Source organism: Aricia agestis, chromosome 18 (genome assembly GCF_905147365.1).
Source record: "Aricia agestis chromosome 18, ilAriAges1.1, whole genome shotgun sequence".
NCBI classification, from domain to species: Eukaryota; Metazoa; Arthropoda; class Insecta; order Lepidoptera; family Lycaenidae; genus Aricia; species Aricia agestis.
Genome location: NC_056423.1, coordinates 10,792,566 through 10,805,675, shown reverse-complemented (window position 1 = coordinate 10,805,675; position 13,110 = coordinate 10,792,566). Strand labels below are relative to the sequence as shown.

Here is a 13,110-nt window from a genome sequence, read left to right as displayed (position 1 = left end):
GTCGTAAAATTATATTACTTCTACAAAACATATAATTTGATGTATGAAAATGTATATTGAATGACTATGTAGACGTGTGTATAAATACTTATTAGATCGTATAAATACTTCTTAGTTCTCGCAAGATCTACACGAGAATTTTCTGTACTATACTTCATAACATCCAAACAGCTGAACCGATTTTGCTGAAATTTGATATGAAAATACTTTAAGTCCCGGGAAAGCTACCTAGGATATACAGTGTGTAACAAAAACTAGTGATAATACTTTAGGGTGTGTACATGTTCCTTGTAGAGAGTTCACTGTGAAAGTAGCATCGCTGAAAGACCAACGTTTCTTTTTACTTTTGTATGCAGAAACTCGTGACGCTCGGGCCCTTGCCCATACAAAAGTGAAAAAAAAATTAGTCTTTCAGAGCTGCTACTTTCACACTGAACTCTCTACAAGGAACACGTACATATCCGGGAAAAATGTACGGTTCACGCTCGATAAACGAATTTTGGCGCAAAGGAGTTGCGAGCGTATCAAACTATATGGAAATATAAAGCTAAAAGAAAAAAAAATACACAGTGGCTAACAACTACTACTATTACTACTGAACTAATCCAGTTTTGTTTGCAAATGGACTTTTTAAAGCCTTGTTAACCGGTTTTGATTGAAAATATTTTAACAGGGATTGGGAAAGATTAACAAGGACGCAGATGGTTCAAGAGAGGACGATTCGAAAAAAAATATACTTCCGCAATCTGGTGGACTTGCCCGGTTTTATTCGCCAGCTCCTTCATTATTTATTATTTTGGCACGTATATATATCCCCGATGTAAATAGTTAAAATTGTTTAAAAAAAATCACACTACGATTATAATTATTATTGTAGAGTTAAATTTTTTGAATTATTCTATGGCAAATTCATGAGGCTGGGGCATTTCTCATAGAAATATAGAAGTCAAAATTACATTTTTCAGCACTGCTATTTTTACAGTTAACTCTATTTATGGAACATTTTTTATTATTATTTAAGCAAGTTTACCTTTATCTAATTCGTTTTTTAAACATTTGAACTATACACAAGCCATTAAAATCAATTAGCACCAAAAAAAAATATATATAAAAGGAACCTAAAGGTTACATTAGGATTTACATGAACATGAATGCTATCTCTTATCAGTCACATAAATTCATCATTTAAGACCATTATCTTTTATTGACATTAATGAAGATATAAAATCCTTTTTCATTTAAAACGTTTTAAATTTTGACGACCTCTGTGGCTTAGATGTTGCGCATCAGACGGAAGTAGCGGGTTCGAACAAGGGTCAATTTTGAATGTTCCTGGGTCATGGATGTGGATATCAATATTATAGATGCGAAAGTGTGTCTGTCTGTTACCTCTACACGCTCAAACCGCTGAACCGATTTTGCTGAAATTTGGTAAGGAGATTATTTGAGTCCCGCGAAAGGACATAGGATACTTTTTATATAATTTCGGCGCATTAGTAAAATCTCTAAATTTTGCAGAAAAGTAACAAATATAAGGTGAAGCAGCGAAATAGGAAACATTATTCAATAATAGGGTAGAGCCATTTAATTTAATTAAAGCAGAATAATTCATGTTGAAGATTTGCCGATACAAGTATCCATTTTACACCTACCTCGTTGAAAGTGGGCTAACTATTAGTATAATCTATGCTCGGCCACAGACAAGCCATAGACAAGTCATAGACAAGAACATCGATCGCTGTCAGACACGCTCCGCTAACAAGAATCAGATTGACACGGGAAAGCTGCTATTTAATAATGCACCGTAATGCAAGTACAATTTGAGCCTAATATAAAATACAGGACAGCTGTGACAGTTGACATTTGAAATTCGCCATTTTGGAATTTACCGCGCTTCTTTTTTTAAACTTTTTTTAGTTTACTTTTTAATTTAATTGACTGTTGGATGTTCAGAATGCGATGTAATTCATACTAATATTTTAAATGCGAAAGTCTGTCTGTATGTTACCGCTTCTCGACCAAACCGCTAAACCGATTTTGCTGAAGTTTGGTACTTATAGAGATACTTTGACTTTATTAAAATGGACAAAGCATACTTTTTTATTCCGGAAAAGTGTTTTTCGCGATTATGCGATGAACGAATTTTGGCAACGGAGTTGTGGGCGTCATCTAGTGCTTATATAAATAAGTACTAATTAATTACAGATAGGCTACCTAGGTTCTGCCCACGAGTGTAAATACTAGTGTTAGATCTTGTAGGAGCTAATCGACATGAAATACTCCGTTTTGTCACGCAACCGGGAAATTATGTCACCTTATTATAAATTTATTCAGACTCACTTAAATCTAATTCTATGGTAGGTATGTATGCAAAATAAGAGAAAAGTAGTTAGAATAAAATTTGACAGATTTTGTTGTTAATTCGTCATAGGTTTTCTTTCGAACAAAAGCGTAGATCTATACAGGGTGTAACAAAAATAAGTGATAATACTTTAGGGTGTGTACGTGTTCCTTGTAGAGAGTTCACTGTGAAAGTAGCAGTGCTGAAAGACCAAAAAATTTTTTCACTTTTGTATGGGGAAACCCTTGACGCTCGGGCCCTTGCCCATACAAAAGTGAAAAAAAAATTTGTTTATTAGAGCTGCGACTTTCACAGTGAACTCTCTACAAGGAACACGTACACACCCTAAAGTATTATCACTTGTTTTTGTTACACATTGTATATTATATCCATACTAATATTACTTAAAAATGCGAAAGTGTGTCTGTCACACTCTTAACGCCCAAAAAATTTGGTATGGAGATACTTTGAGTCCCGGCAAAGGACATAGGATACTTTTTATCCCGGAAAAATGTACGGTTCCTACGCAATAAACGCGTTTTGGCGCAACGGAGTTGCGGGCGTCATCTAGTTTGCTTATAATGCAGCATTAGCCGCCAAACCGCGCGTTTGAGCGCTGCATATGTAAGGGCTCCCGCACACGGGCCTCGGGCCACAACCACAAAACGCCGCCACTGGCATATTTCCTGTAGTTTTCATTTTTTGACGCCGGTGCAGTGGCCGCCACACCGCACACGTCACAACAATTCGCATGTGGCGGCCACCGGCGTCAAAAATGTATGAAAACTACAGCAATTAATATGCCAGTGGCGGCGTTTTGTGGTTGTGGCTCGTGGCCCGTGTGCGGCGACACTATCTAGCCTTAAACCACTTACAATTATGAGTTCTTAAAAACAGAACTCACGTTTAACTGTATAGTTAATCTTTAATTACAATCTAATCGGCGCTAACCTGTAACCGATTAATCGTAAATCGATGCCCTGCCTATTCGATTATCTACGACTTATTCGATCACTTTATCTTGTATCTGAGGGAAAACATCTCTGCGGCTACTTTCTTAATGTCCCTGTAATTTTTGATGTAAAATCTAAGGCAATGACAGTAATAATTACTAATTAGTCATGTTTCTCAAAAGATGTAAGAATTTTAGATGTATGGTATGTCAAGAAAGTGAAGAAATTAAAAAGTGGCAACATCGTTGTGTCATCCCTTTCAAATCAATGTAAGAAAAAAGGGATGACACTACGATGTTGCCACTTTTTAATTTCTTCACTTTCTTGACTATACCTACTAATTACTAAATTACTAATACTAAATTGATTCATATTAAGGCAGACCTACTATCTGCCGAAACGCAATGAAAACGCGCAGATGACAGGCGCGTCAGAAACGCGCGTCGACGGCGCGCAAAAAAAACGTCGTGTGGAAGGACCCAGGTCGGGTTGTTTTAAGTCAGGTTTACATTTTTCCAATCCAGGACTGGTTGCTACTGGTCCAGTAACCGTTTACTTTATTTCAGTAGAAATTCAGCGCCGGATTGGTTCACTGGACTGGAATCATGTAAACTGAAAATTAATTTTTATATAATCTAATCTATAATATAAAAATGAGTCGCTGAATGTGTTGCTAAGCGCAAAACTCGAGAACGGCTGCACCGATTTCGCTAATTCCTTGAAGTACGAGGATGGTTCTTACGGAGAGAAAAATTCTAAAAAAAAAAAAAAAAAAAAATCCTGAAAAAGTCTAAAAACAACACTTTTCTGTACTCCCATACAAAAGATCTGTGATAATACTTAAAAGTCAAATATATAAAAATGGATTTTCAATTATGTTAGTAACGCTAAAAGTCGAAAACGGCTGAAAGGGTTGGGATAATTTTAGTCTTAAAATATTCGTAGAAGTCCAGGGAAGGTTTTAAAGTGACACGAAGTTCACCGGGACAGCTAGTATTATTATATAAAATAAGTCGGGTTTTCCTTCCTGACGCTATAACTACAGAACGCACGAACCGATTTCCACGGTTTTGCATTCGTTGGAAAGGTCTTGGGCTCCGTGAGGTCTATAGAAAAAAAAACAGAAAAAGCTTCAAGAGGAAAGCAGGAAAATAGGGAAAATCATTTTATGGCAAAACAACTTTGCCGGGACAGCTAGATTACGTCTTAGTAAGTATCAATTTTCACCCTATACATCTCGTCTAAATATTTAGACATCTCTTCCTGGATGACATCACGTGACATAGAACCGACCCGGCTACATCAAACAGTGTAATTGGTGACAAACGATATTTTAACTATGCATTTAGTTCGACAATAGGATTGTGCATGTATTAAGAGGAGTCCACACCGCCCTTTTTTCCATACAAACGTTGTCCCCTGTTTCCTCCCTGGATAATGCTAGTAGAGTTATATTTTTTTTCCTAAATATCTACGGCCACTAATAACAATGTTTTCTTTTTTTTCATAATTGAATTATTAAATAAGATATGAACGTTCAAAAACCCAAAAAATGGCCAGATTTTCCGCTGTGTTCAAACATCTAGAAAACAGATTTGGCTAGATTATACAAAAAAAAGTAAAACATAGCAACACAGCTCAAGCCTTTCTTTAATCTTTAATGAAAAAAGTACTTAAATCGGTTAAGCTTAGGAGAAGGAATCGTTGATTTTCTGCAGTTGTCTCTATCGCGTTCTACAGTATAGGCTTGAGGTAAGGGAGGCAGCTAATAGATATTACACTTACTTTTTTTTCATTTCTCTAGCCCCGGGTGTATCCTCTTAACTGAGCAAGCGTAACGGATCGAGCATCGTCGGCCGACATGAAGTGCCGTACCGTACACTTTTTCTATTCGAATAACATACCCTAGTTAATGCTAGGTAGAATTTTACAAGGCACGGCGACGTGCAACGTTGCGTCGTCGTGACGTGCATTTTCACGTTACGTTGACGTTAATTTGCAACGACAACGTAACGTGCCACGTTACCGCACCGTTCCACGTTGACGACGTCGTGACGTGGAGATGTGGACAGGCCGTAACATTCGACAATTTAAAAAAAGGAGTAAGATGATTTTTTTATTTTCATTCGAGTCGTTTATGATCAAAATGTTTTCGAGAAAGAACAGGCAAAAGAACGAGAAGACAGTACTAGTTGTCCGTACATTCTCTCAATATTTCCATTCTTTCTCATTTTTTATGAAGACATTGGCCAGTTTAAGTTTCAAATACTTATCTCGTATTCTCTATTGTAATGTGTCAGCTTCCGTGCGCTCATTTCTTCTATTATTAATCATTATTGTTCAATATAAAGGGCCATTAGTGATGCCCCTTGTCCTAAATATTTGGGGTCAAAATCGTGACAGTCAGTTGTGACAAATTATGACATGACTATTGACTGTCGTGACGCCCTCCGGCAACGAAATCATTGTCTCATTCTTTTGCCAATAAAAAAATTTAAAATAATTTCATTCGAATTTCAAACCGATTTTAAAAATGGAATACTGCCTGAATTTTATAAAAGTAGTTTTAACATAATTTTGCCTATTTTCGCGAAACGTACAGCTTACGTTTGATCTCATTAATTTTTAAAACTAAATGACCCTTTACACCAAAATTTCGTACATACCTATTTCCAGAATTAAAAATATACTTTGTCCTTTCCGGAACTAAAATTGTCTCTACAGTCCACACCCAGCTAAATCAATTCTGCTGGTTAGGCTTGAAGAGGTTACAGACAAACAGACGGACACAGTTTCGCATTTATAATAATATAAGTAAGTATATAATTTAAGTATGTGTTATTTAGAGCATATTATGTTATCAGAGAGGTGATTTTTATGGTAATACAGCTGTTACAAGTTATTAAACGCTTCTGACATTGTTAATTGTATCATAGTTTATGTAACCGTCAAATTGCATCTCAAAACGTGTTTTGACAGAAACATGAAATTAAAACGAGTATCGGCCATTCCGCATTTGATGATAGAACTTTTGAATTTCGAATGGAACAGTTTAAATTGATTAAAATATTTTTTTATTTCAATAATGACCATATATTATGTGTTTTTATTTTAAGTCGATGAAATAAAATATAATAAACAGTTTATTATATTTGTAGATATGTATTTACCTTTAAAGATTTCTATTATTATTTCAAGCTAGCTTGTTTTTGGCCTTTACCTATTTCAGTAATGAAAAGACTTACTGCGTACGTTATAGTTAATTATAATAATAATTATGTTTGTCCTTGTCTGTCATGCCACTTTTTAACCATCTGTTAAAGACAAAACAATGTTCTACAATACAACCTTTGTTCACAGTGTGAATATTTTTATGTATACTCGTAATACTTACTATTATTACTTATAAGGCGGAAGAGTTTGTTTGTTTGTTTGTTTGAACGCGCTAATCTCAGGAACTACTGGTCTGATTTGAAAAAATCTTTCAATGTTAGATAGCACATTTATCGAGGAAGGCTAAGGAAATTAGCAATTTTTATGTTATTTGGCACACATGAAGAATGGACCACGTGAAAGGACATAGGTTTCTTTTTTTGCGGAAAAATGTACGGTTTCCGTGACACTCCCAAATTACGCGGGCGAAGCGGCGCGGAACATCTAGTAATATAATATAAATTATTATAAGTAAATCTTAAAAATGGTGGTAGGCACCAGCACCATTAGTAACGACGTTCTGAAAGTATTTGATTCAAATCTATTCACAAATAAAACAACTTTCCTCTTATTTTTTATTTTCTATTCTTCGATTTTAAAGCGAATTAATGACATTTTAAAAGCTAGACCAAACGTGAGCTAAAATCGAATGATTTACAATGTAAATTATAATAAAACACCAATATATTATCATATTATGTAACAATACACCTACAAAAACTAGTTATTAATCCTTAATTGGAACATAATGTATGCATGGGCTTCTTAAAATTATTACTTCTACATTATAAAATATGCCTTTAGAGTTAGAAATGAAGAAATTTTACTTTAGCGCCTACGTCTGGCGAAGATCTTTTCGTCATCATAATAACTAATAAATTCCACACCGGTTTCGGTGACGGTGGCCGGTTTCATTGGAAACCACGTTACGCAGGAGTAATTTTTTATAGTGCCCAAGTGTGCGCGCAGTACACCAGAGCACTTCCTATCTTTTATCTCATCTCCCAGTGGGACGGAAGACCGACACGACTGGTGAGAGATCCGACGCAGGACCGACTTTTTGCCATCGTTATCGATTACCTACCTATATTATTACCTATTAAATGGGATAATGCGTCTGTCTGTCTCTCTATTTCCCGTTCGCGATTGGATGCTGGATCTATTTTGATAAAATTTGGTATGGAGACACTTAGAAACTTGGGAAAGGACATTTTTTACTTAACATCAAATAACTGTTATCTTCGTTAACCCAGATCGCAATACGAGGAAAAAGTTCAGCCCTTGATATTTTGATAACCTTAATTTGTAAATATCAATATTGAAATTACTTTTACTGGTAATTTTATGGGCTATATGCCAAATCCATACTAATATTACAATGGGAAAGTGTGTCTGTCTGTCTGTTATCTCTTCATGACTGAAATTTGGTATGGAGATACTTTGAGTCCCTGGAAAGGACTAGGTTAGTTGTCATCCCGGAAAAATGTACGGTTCCCGAATCGAATTTTGACGCAATGGAGTTGCGGGCGTCATCAAGTCATTAATAATAAGTAATAAGTAATAATAACTACTATGCCTAAGTGTCTAAACACACTAGGCCGAAGTTACGCGGCGTAATTACGCCTGCAATGTATTTTATATTACCGATGACACACTATTCCGTCGCGTCCCGTCCGTATATTGTATGCGTTTGACATTGCGGCCGTAATCATCAATGCCGTAAATAGGGCGGTGCCACCGGTGCCCAGGCACAGGGCGTAGACTCTGGGGGGCGCAAAAATGGCCAAACCAGGCAGGAGTATTATTTTTTCGGTTTGATCCAGATAATAGTTCCCACTGCGGTCTGCGCCCCTAGAGCACGATTCCAACAGTAAAATAGACCTATACATTGATTTGGGTAATATAATGTCTAAAAAAGCTAGGGCGCAGTTGTAAAAGCTCGCACAGGGCGCAAAAAAGACTGTTTACGGCACTGGTAATCATGCGGAATTTCCGCCGGGTAACTTCGGCCTAGGACACTTAGCCTTAATTTACCTAATAGATTTTTATCAAAGTTTAATCTCCATTAAATATTAATTACAATCATTACACTAATCGTGGGACCGTAGGACTATCGGGAACAACCTAATTAAGACTTAAAATTAATGTCTCGTACTTAACTTAAGCGCTCGTTGTAACCTTCACAGATAAAAAACTTATTGAATAAACTGTCAGAGTGACATGAACTTCCAGGTAGTAATTATACACGGTCAGGGTATTTAGCCAAGTTGTATTTGATTCTACAGCAAGGTTAGAAGTTAGAAAACACCTTCTAATATGAATAAATATGAATTTAAAAGTCCCTTAAACTCGGGAACAGCTGAACCCATTTGGCTAATTAAGTCTTGAAATATTGTTGGAAGTTCAGGGAAGGTTTATATTCGGAGGAAACTGGAAAGTTATTCGAAGTTCACGGGGTCGTATTAAAGTAAAATATATTTATAATAATGAAATCGCAAGCCATAACTTAGGGTGACAGTTTATATTGCAAGTTGCAACGTGACATACTTGAATTAATGTAAGTGGCTTTGTAACGTCGCTTAGCTTTAAGACAGACCTCATACAGTTTTTCCCTATTATCTCTACCATCAAAATATGCGAAGACAAATCGCTTAAGTACCCAGGTGATTTAGCAAAGCGGCAAAACGGGATCAAAGCGTCTAAAATTGTTTTGTCACGGCTGCCAACATTAAAAAAATCGTCTAAATATATTAGTCTATTCGAGAGTCAATGACACTTGTTATCTTTTGCAGTTGTGCTCTTGTTTTTTTAGTTAATCCTATTAGGCTGAAACGTATGTAATAGGATAATATTACTGCAATGTATTCACACACGGCATCAACAGCACAGACAGTAAACAAAAAGTTTAGTTCGACGTTCGACAACGTTTCTGTCAATATATCATAAGTCAATATATATCTGATATGACGCGTGCAACATGTCGGATTTTGATCGGATAATTTAGGTACTGTATGTGCTAGTAGAGCATGCTCCGACTTTTTTTATTGCTAGATTTTTTATTAAACGAGCTGGCGGTTATCTGATGGTAAGCGACGTTCGTCTACGAATAAAGTATTTCACTCCTAGCAGTTATGATGTAAATACTGAAGATGTTTACTATTTTTAGGTGCTCCAAACACGGCATCTTTACACTGTGTACGAAATGTAATTTACCATCGAAGAAACTGGTTCATTACTAAATGACGCCCGCAGCTCTATTGCGCCAAAATTTGTTTATCGCTCGGGAACCGTACATTTTCTACTTACACCTATTCTTGACGACCTCTGTGTCTCAGTTGGTGGGCTGTTGGTAGCTCAAGCCGGGGGTCGCGGTTTCGAATTCCGCTGACGGAACAAAAAGCTTTCAAGTTCCTGGGTCATGGATGTGTATTAAATATGTGTATCATAATATAATAAAAATCTTATATATATATATAAGATTTTTATTATATTTTTTTTTATTAATATATATATATATATATATATATATATATATATATATATATATATATATATATATATATATATATATATATATATATATATATATATATAACTCAAAGGTGACTGACTGACTGATTGACATAGTGATCTATCAACGCACAGCCCAAACCACTGGACGGATCGGGCTGAAATTTGCTGAAATTTGGCATGCAGGTAGATGATATGATGTAGGTATCCGCTAAGAAAGGATTTTGATCAATTCCACCCCCAAGGGGTTTAAAATAGGGGATGAAAGTTTGTATATAATAATACTTCATAACGCGAGCGAAGCCGCGGGCAAAAGCTCGTTAAATATATTTCCGATGTCTGGTACTCGTAACACTTGTCCTTCAGGTACTTAGCACGGGGCCAGACTGACGTGGTGTGAAGCGTCCATAGAGACATATTAGATATAATTTTACAACTGGGATTCAAAGCGTCTGCATACCAAACAGCAAATTCGGTAAAGAAAACCGGTGACTACACTGTGAAGTAAGTCGATAGCCTTGACACTGTCAATTTGATAAGGGGTCAACGTTTTGTGTCACTTTTTAGGTTATTCATTATCACCTCTTTATCACTCGATAGCTAGTAGATACTAAATACGACAGCTAAAAGACGACAAATACAGAATGCCAATGCCAAACCATCCTGGTGCATCTATACGCCTTAACGTGGTAGAGCTAGTTAAGTTGTAGCTTCGGCACGAATGGACCTCGATGATACTCGCGACCCACCTGTGGGTCGCGACCCACACTTTGGGAAATACTGCGCTAAGCATTTCCCCATGTAAAAAAGGTCTGTCAACTGCCTATGAATAAATTTCTCCGATAGTACTTTGCATATGCACAAAACCCTATTAATTACATTCGATTATTGGAATTTTTTCGAATATTCGAATGCCTAACGACCGTAATTTAGTCCGGTTAATAGCCTCCACCTCTTTATCACTCGATAGCTAGTAGATACTAAATACGAAATACAGAATGTCAATGCCAAACCATCCTGGTGCATCTATACGCCTTAACGTGGTAGAGCCATGCTTCGGCACGAATGGACCGGCTCGACCGGAGAAATACCACGGGCTCACAGAAAACCGGCGTGAAACAGCGCTTGCGCTGTGTTTCGCCGAGTGAGTGAGTTTACCGGAGGCCCAATCTCCTACCCTATTCCCTTCCCTACCCTTCCCTATCCCCTTCCTTACCCTCCCCTATTCCCTCTTAAAAAGCCGGCAACGCACCTGCAGCTCTTCTGATGTTGCGAGCGTCCATGGGCGACGGAAGTTTCTTTCCATCAGGTGACCCGTTTGCTCATTTGCCCCCTTATTTCATAAAAAAATATGCAATATATGCAGGTGTAGCAAAACAAAGTGATAATACTTTAGAGTGTTCTAGATGACGCTATCGCCCGCAACTCCGTTGTGCCATTTCCGTACTGAACCGTGCATTTTTCTGGGATGAAAAGTATCCTATTTTCCTTTCCCGGATCTCAAAGGTTTGGGCGAGAAGAGGTAACAGACAGACAGATAGACGGACGGACGGACGGACGGACGGACGGACGGATGGACATAGTTCACTGTGAAAGTAGCATTGGAAGAGTGAATTCTTTTCATTTATGTACGGGCATGAAATTAGGGATTTCTCGTAGAAGCAAAGAAGTCCAAAGTAATTCTTACACCCTATATTTAGGTTTACAATAACCAGCTAAGTGCGAGGCGGGCTCGCGCTAAGACGGTTCCGTACTAAAATAATTATGTACGTATGGTAGCTCCATCTTATTCCGGAGCTTCTTTGCAAGAGAAATTTCTGGTTAATTTTCTTGGTTTGTAATGGCTCGTCCAAAAGAATGGAATTTAATTTTAAAATGTTTAACTAAATAATAATACACGCTTAAAAAGTTATTCAATTCAATATAAATTTCCATAACGACATAAAATATAAAAACCGTATCCACAATACAAATACATTTGATTCATAAAACAAACGAATCTCAGAAAACAACTACTAAATGAATATATTACCAATTCTAAAACGAGATTTTTAAAAGCTTTAAAAGACAATAAATAAATTTATTAATGGACGCATTCTCAGATAAGAGAATACAATATTTTATTAATATTTAAATTATTTAACAACTCTCACATATTTTCAGTAGTCTATAATTTATTTATTGCAGAAGAATTAAATTCTGTGAATATTGAACAAGTGATTATGTACCATCGAAGAAACTGATCAATAGGCACTTGACGGACCTACTTTGGTCGTATTAGTACTACTCATTTGGTCGGATTATGTCAATTATATCAGTTGTGATCAGTCGACTGGGTTTGACATAATGTGACCATGATTCGTAAGTCTTTCATCTGCCTGTTGCCGTGGGTTGATCGTGCCTGTAACTATGCCAAAGTAATGAGTGGAGCACTATGGGGTTTTAGTGGGTAGTTTCTCGGAGAGTCCCACATACCCTGACTGATGTCCCCAATCTGCCCGGGATGCGCTAAGCCAGTGTTTCCCAAACTTGTCGGGACCGCGACCCACCTACAAGAAAGTTTAAAGTTCGCGACCCACCTTGTGTCATGAAGACAAAAAGCAGCGGAATGTTGCTGCCGCAGCATTTACCCGTTAATTCTAATCGTAGTTCACCACCATATCATCCTCGTCAGCCTTCCTTACTTATAATTACGTTTGCGATCGAATGCCCCGCCCCCGTCCCGCACGCACCCGCGACAACGAACGAACGAGTAAAATGACAATCGAACGAGTACGACAATCGTCCTATAGTTTCAGGGCCCACCCAAAATCTACTCGCGACCCACCTGTGGGTCACGACCCACACTTTGGGAAATACTGCGCTAAGCATTTCCCCATGTAAAAAAGGTCTGTCAACTGCCTATGAATAAATTTCTCCGATAGTACTTTGCATATGCACAAAAACCTATTAATTACATTCGATTATTGGAATTTTTTCGAATATTCGAATGCCTAACGACCGTAATTTAGTCCGGTTAATAGTTCCTACTGTATTCAAATCTAAACTTTTTATTAGAAGTTACATAAATTGAATTTGTATTGTACCCAGCTT

At 37.1% G+C, this 13,110-nt stretch overlaps 1 protein-coding gene across 3 annotated transcripts in view; it reads left to right on the top strand.

Annotated features, from left to right (window-relative positions):
* Window positions 1-13,110, top strand: part of LOC121736009 (fibroblast growth factor 10) — a 178,538-nt gene that overhangs the window by 36,651 nt on the left and 128,777 nt on the right. Inside the window, exons 1-3 of one of the 3 annotated variants that reach the window (XM_042127032.1) lie at window positions 738-749; window positions 1,022-1,024; window positions 4,121-4,124. The exons of the other annotated variants lie outside the window; for them this stretch is intronic. The gene's annotated coding sequence lies outside the window, so the exon portion shown is untranslated. Of the gene's footprint in view, window positions 1-737; window positions 750-1,021; window positions 1,025-4,120; window positions 4,125-13,110 lie in introns of those variants that run through there. 3 annotated transcript variants of the gene reach the window in all.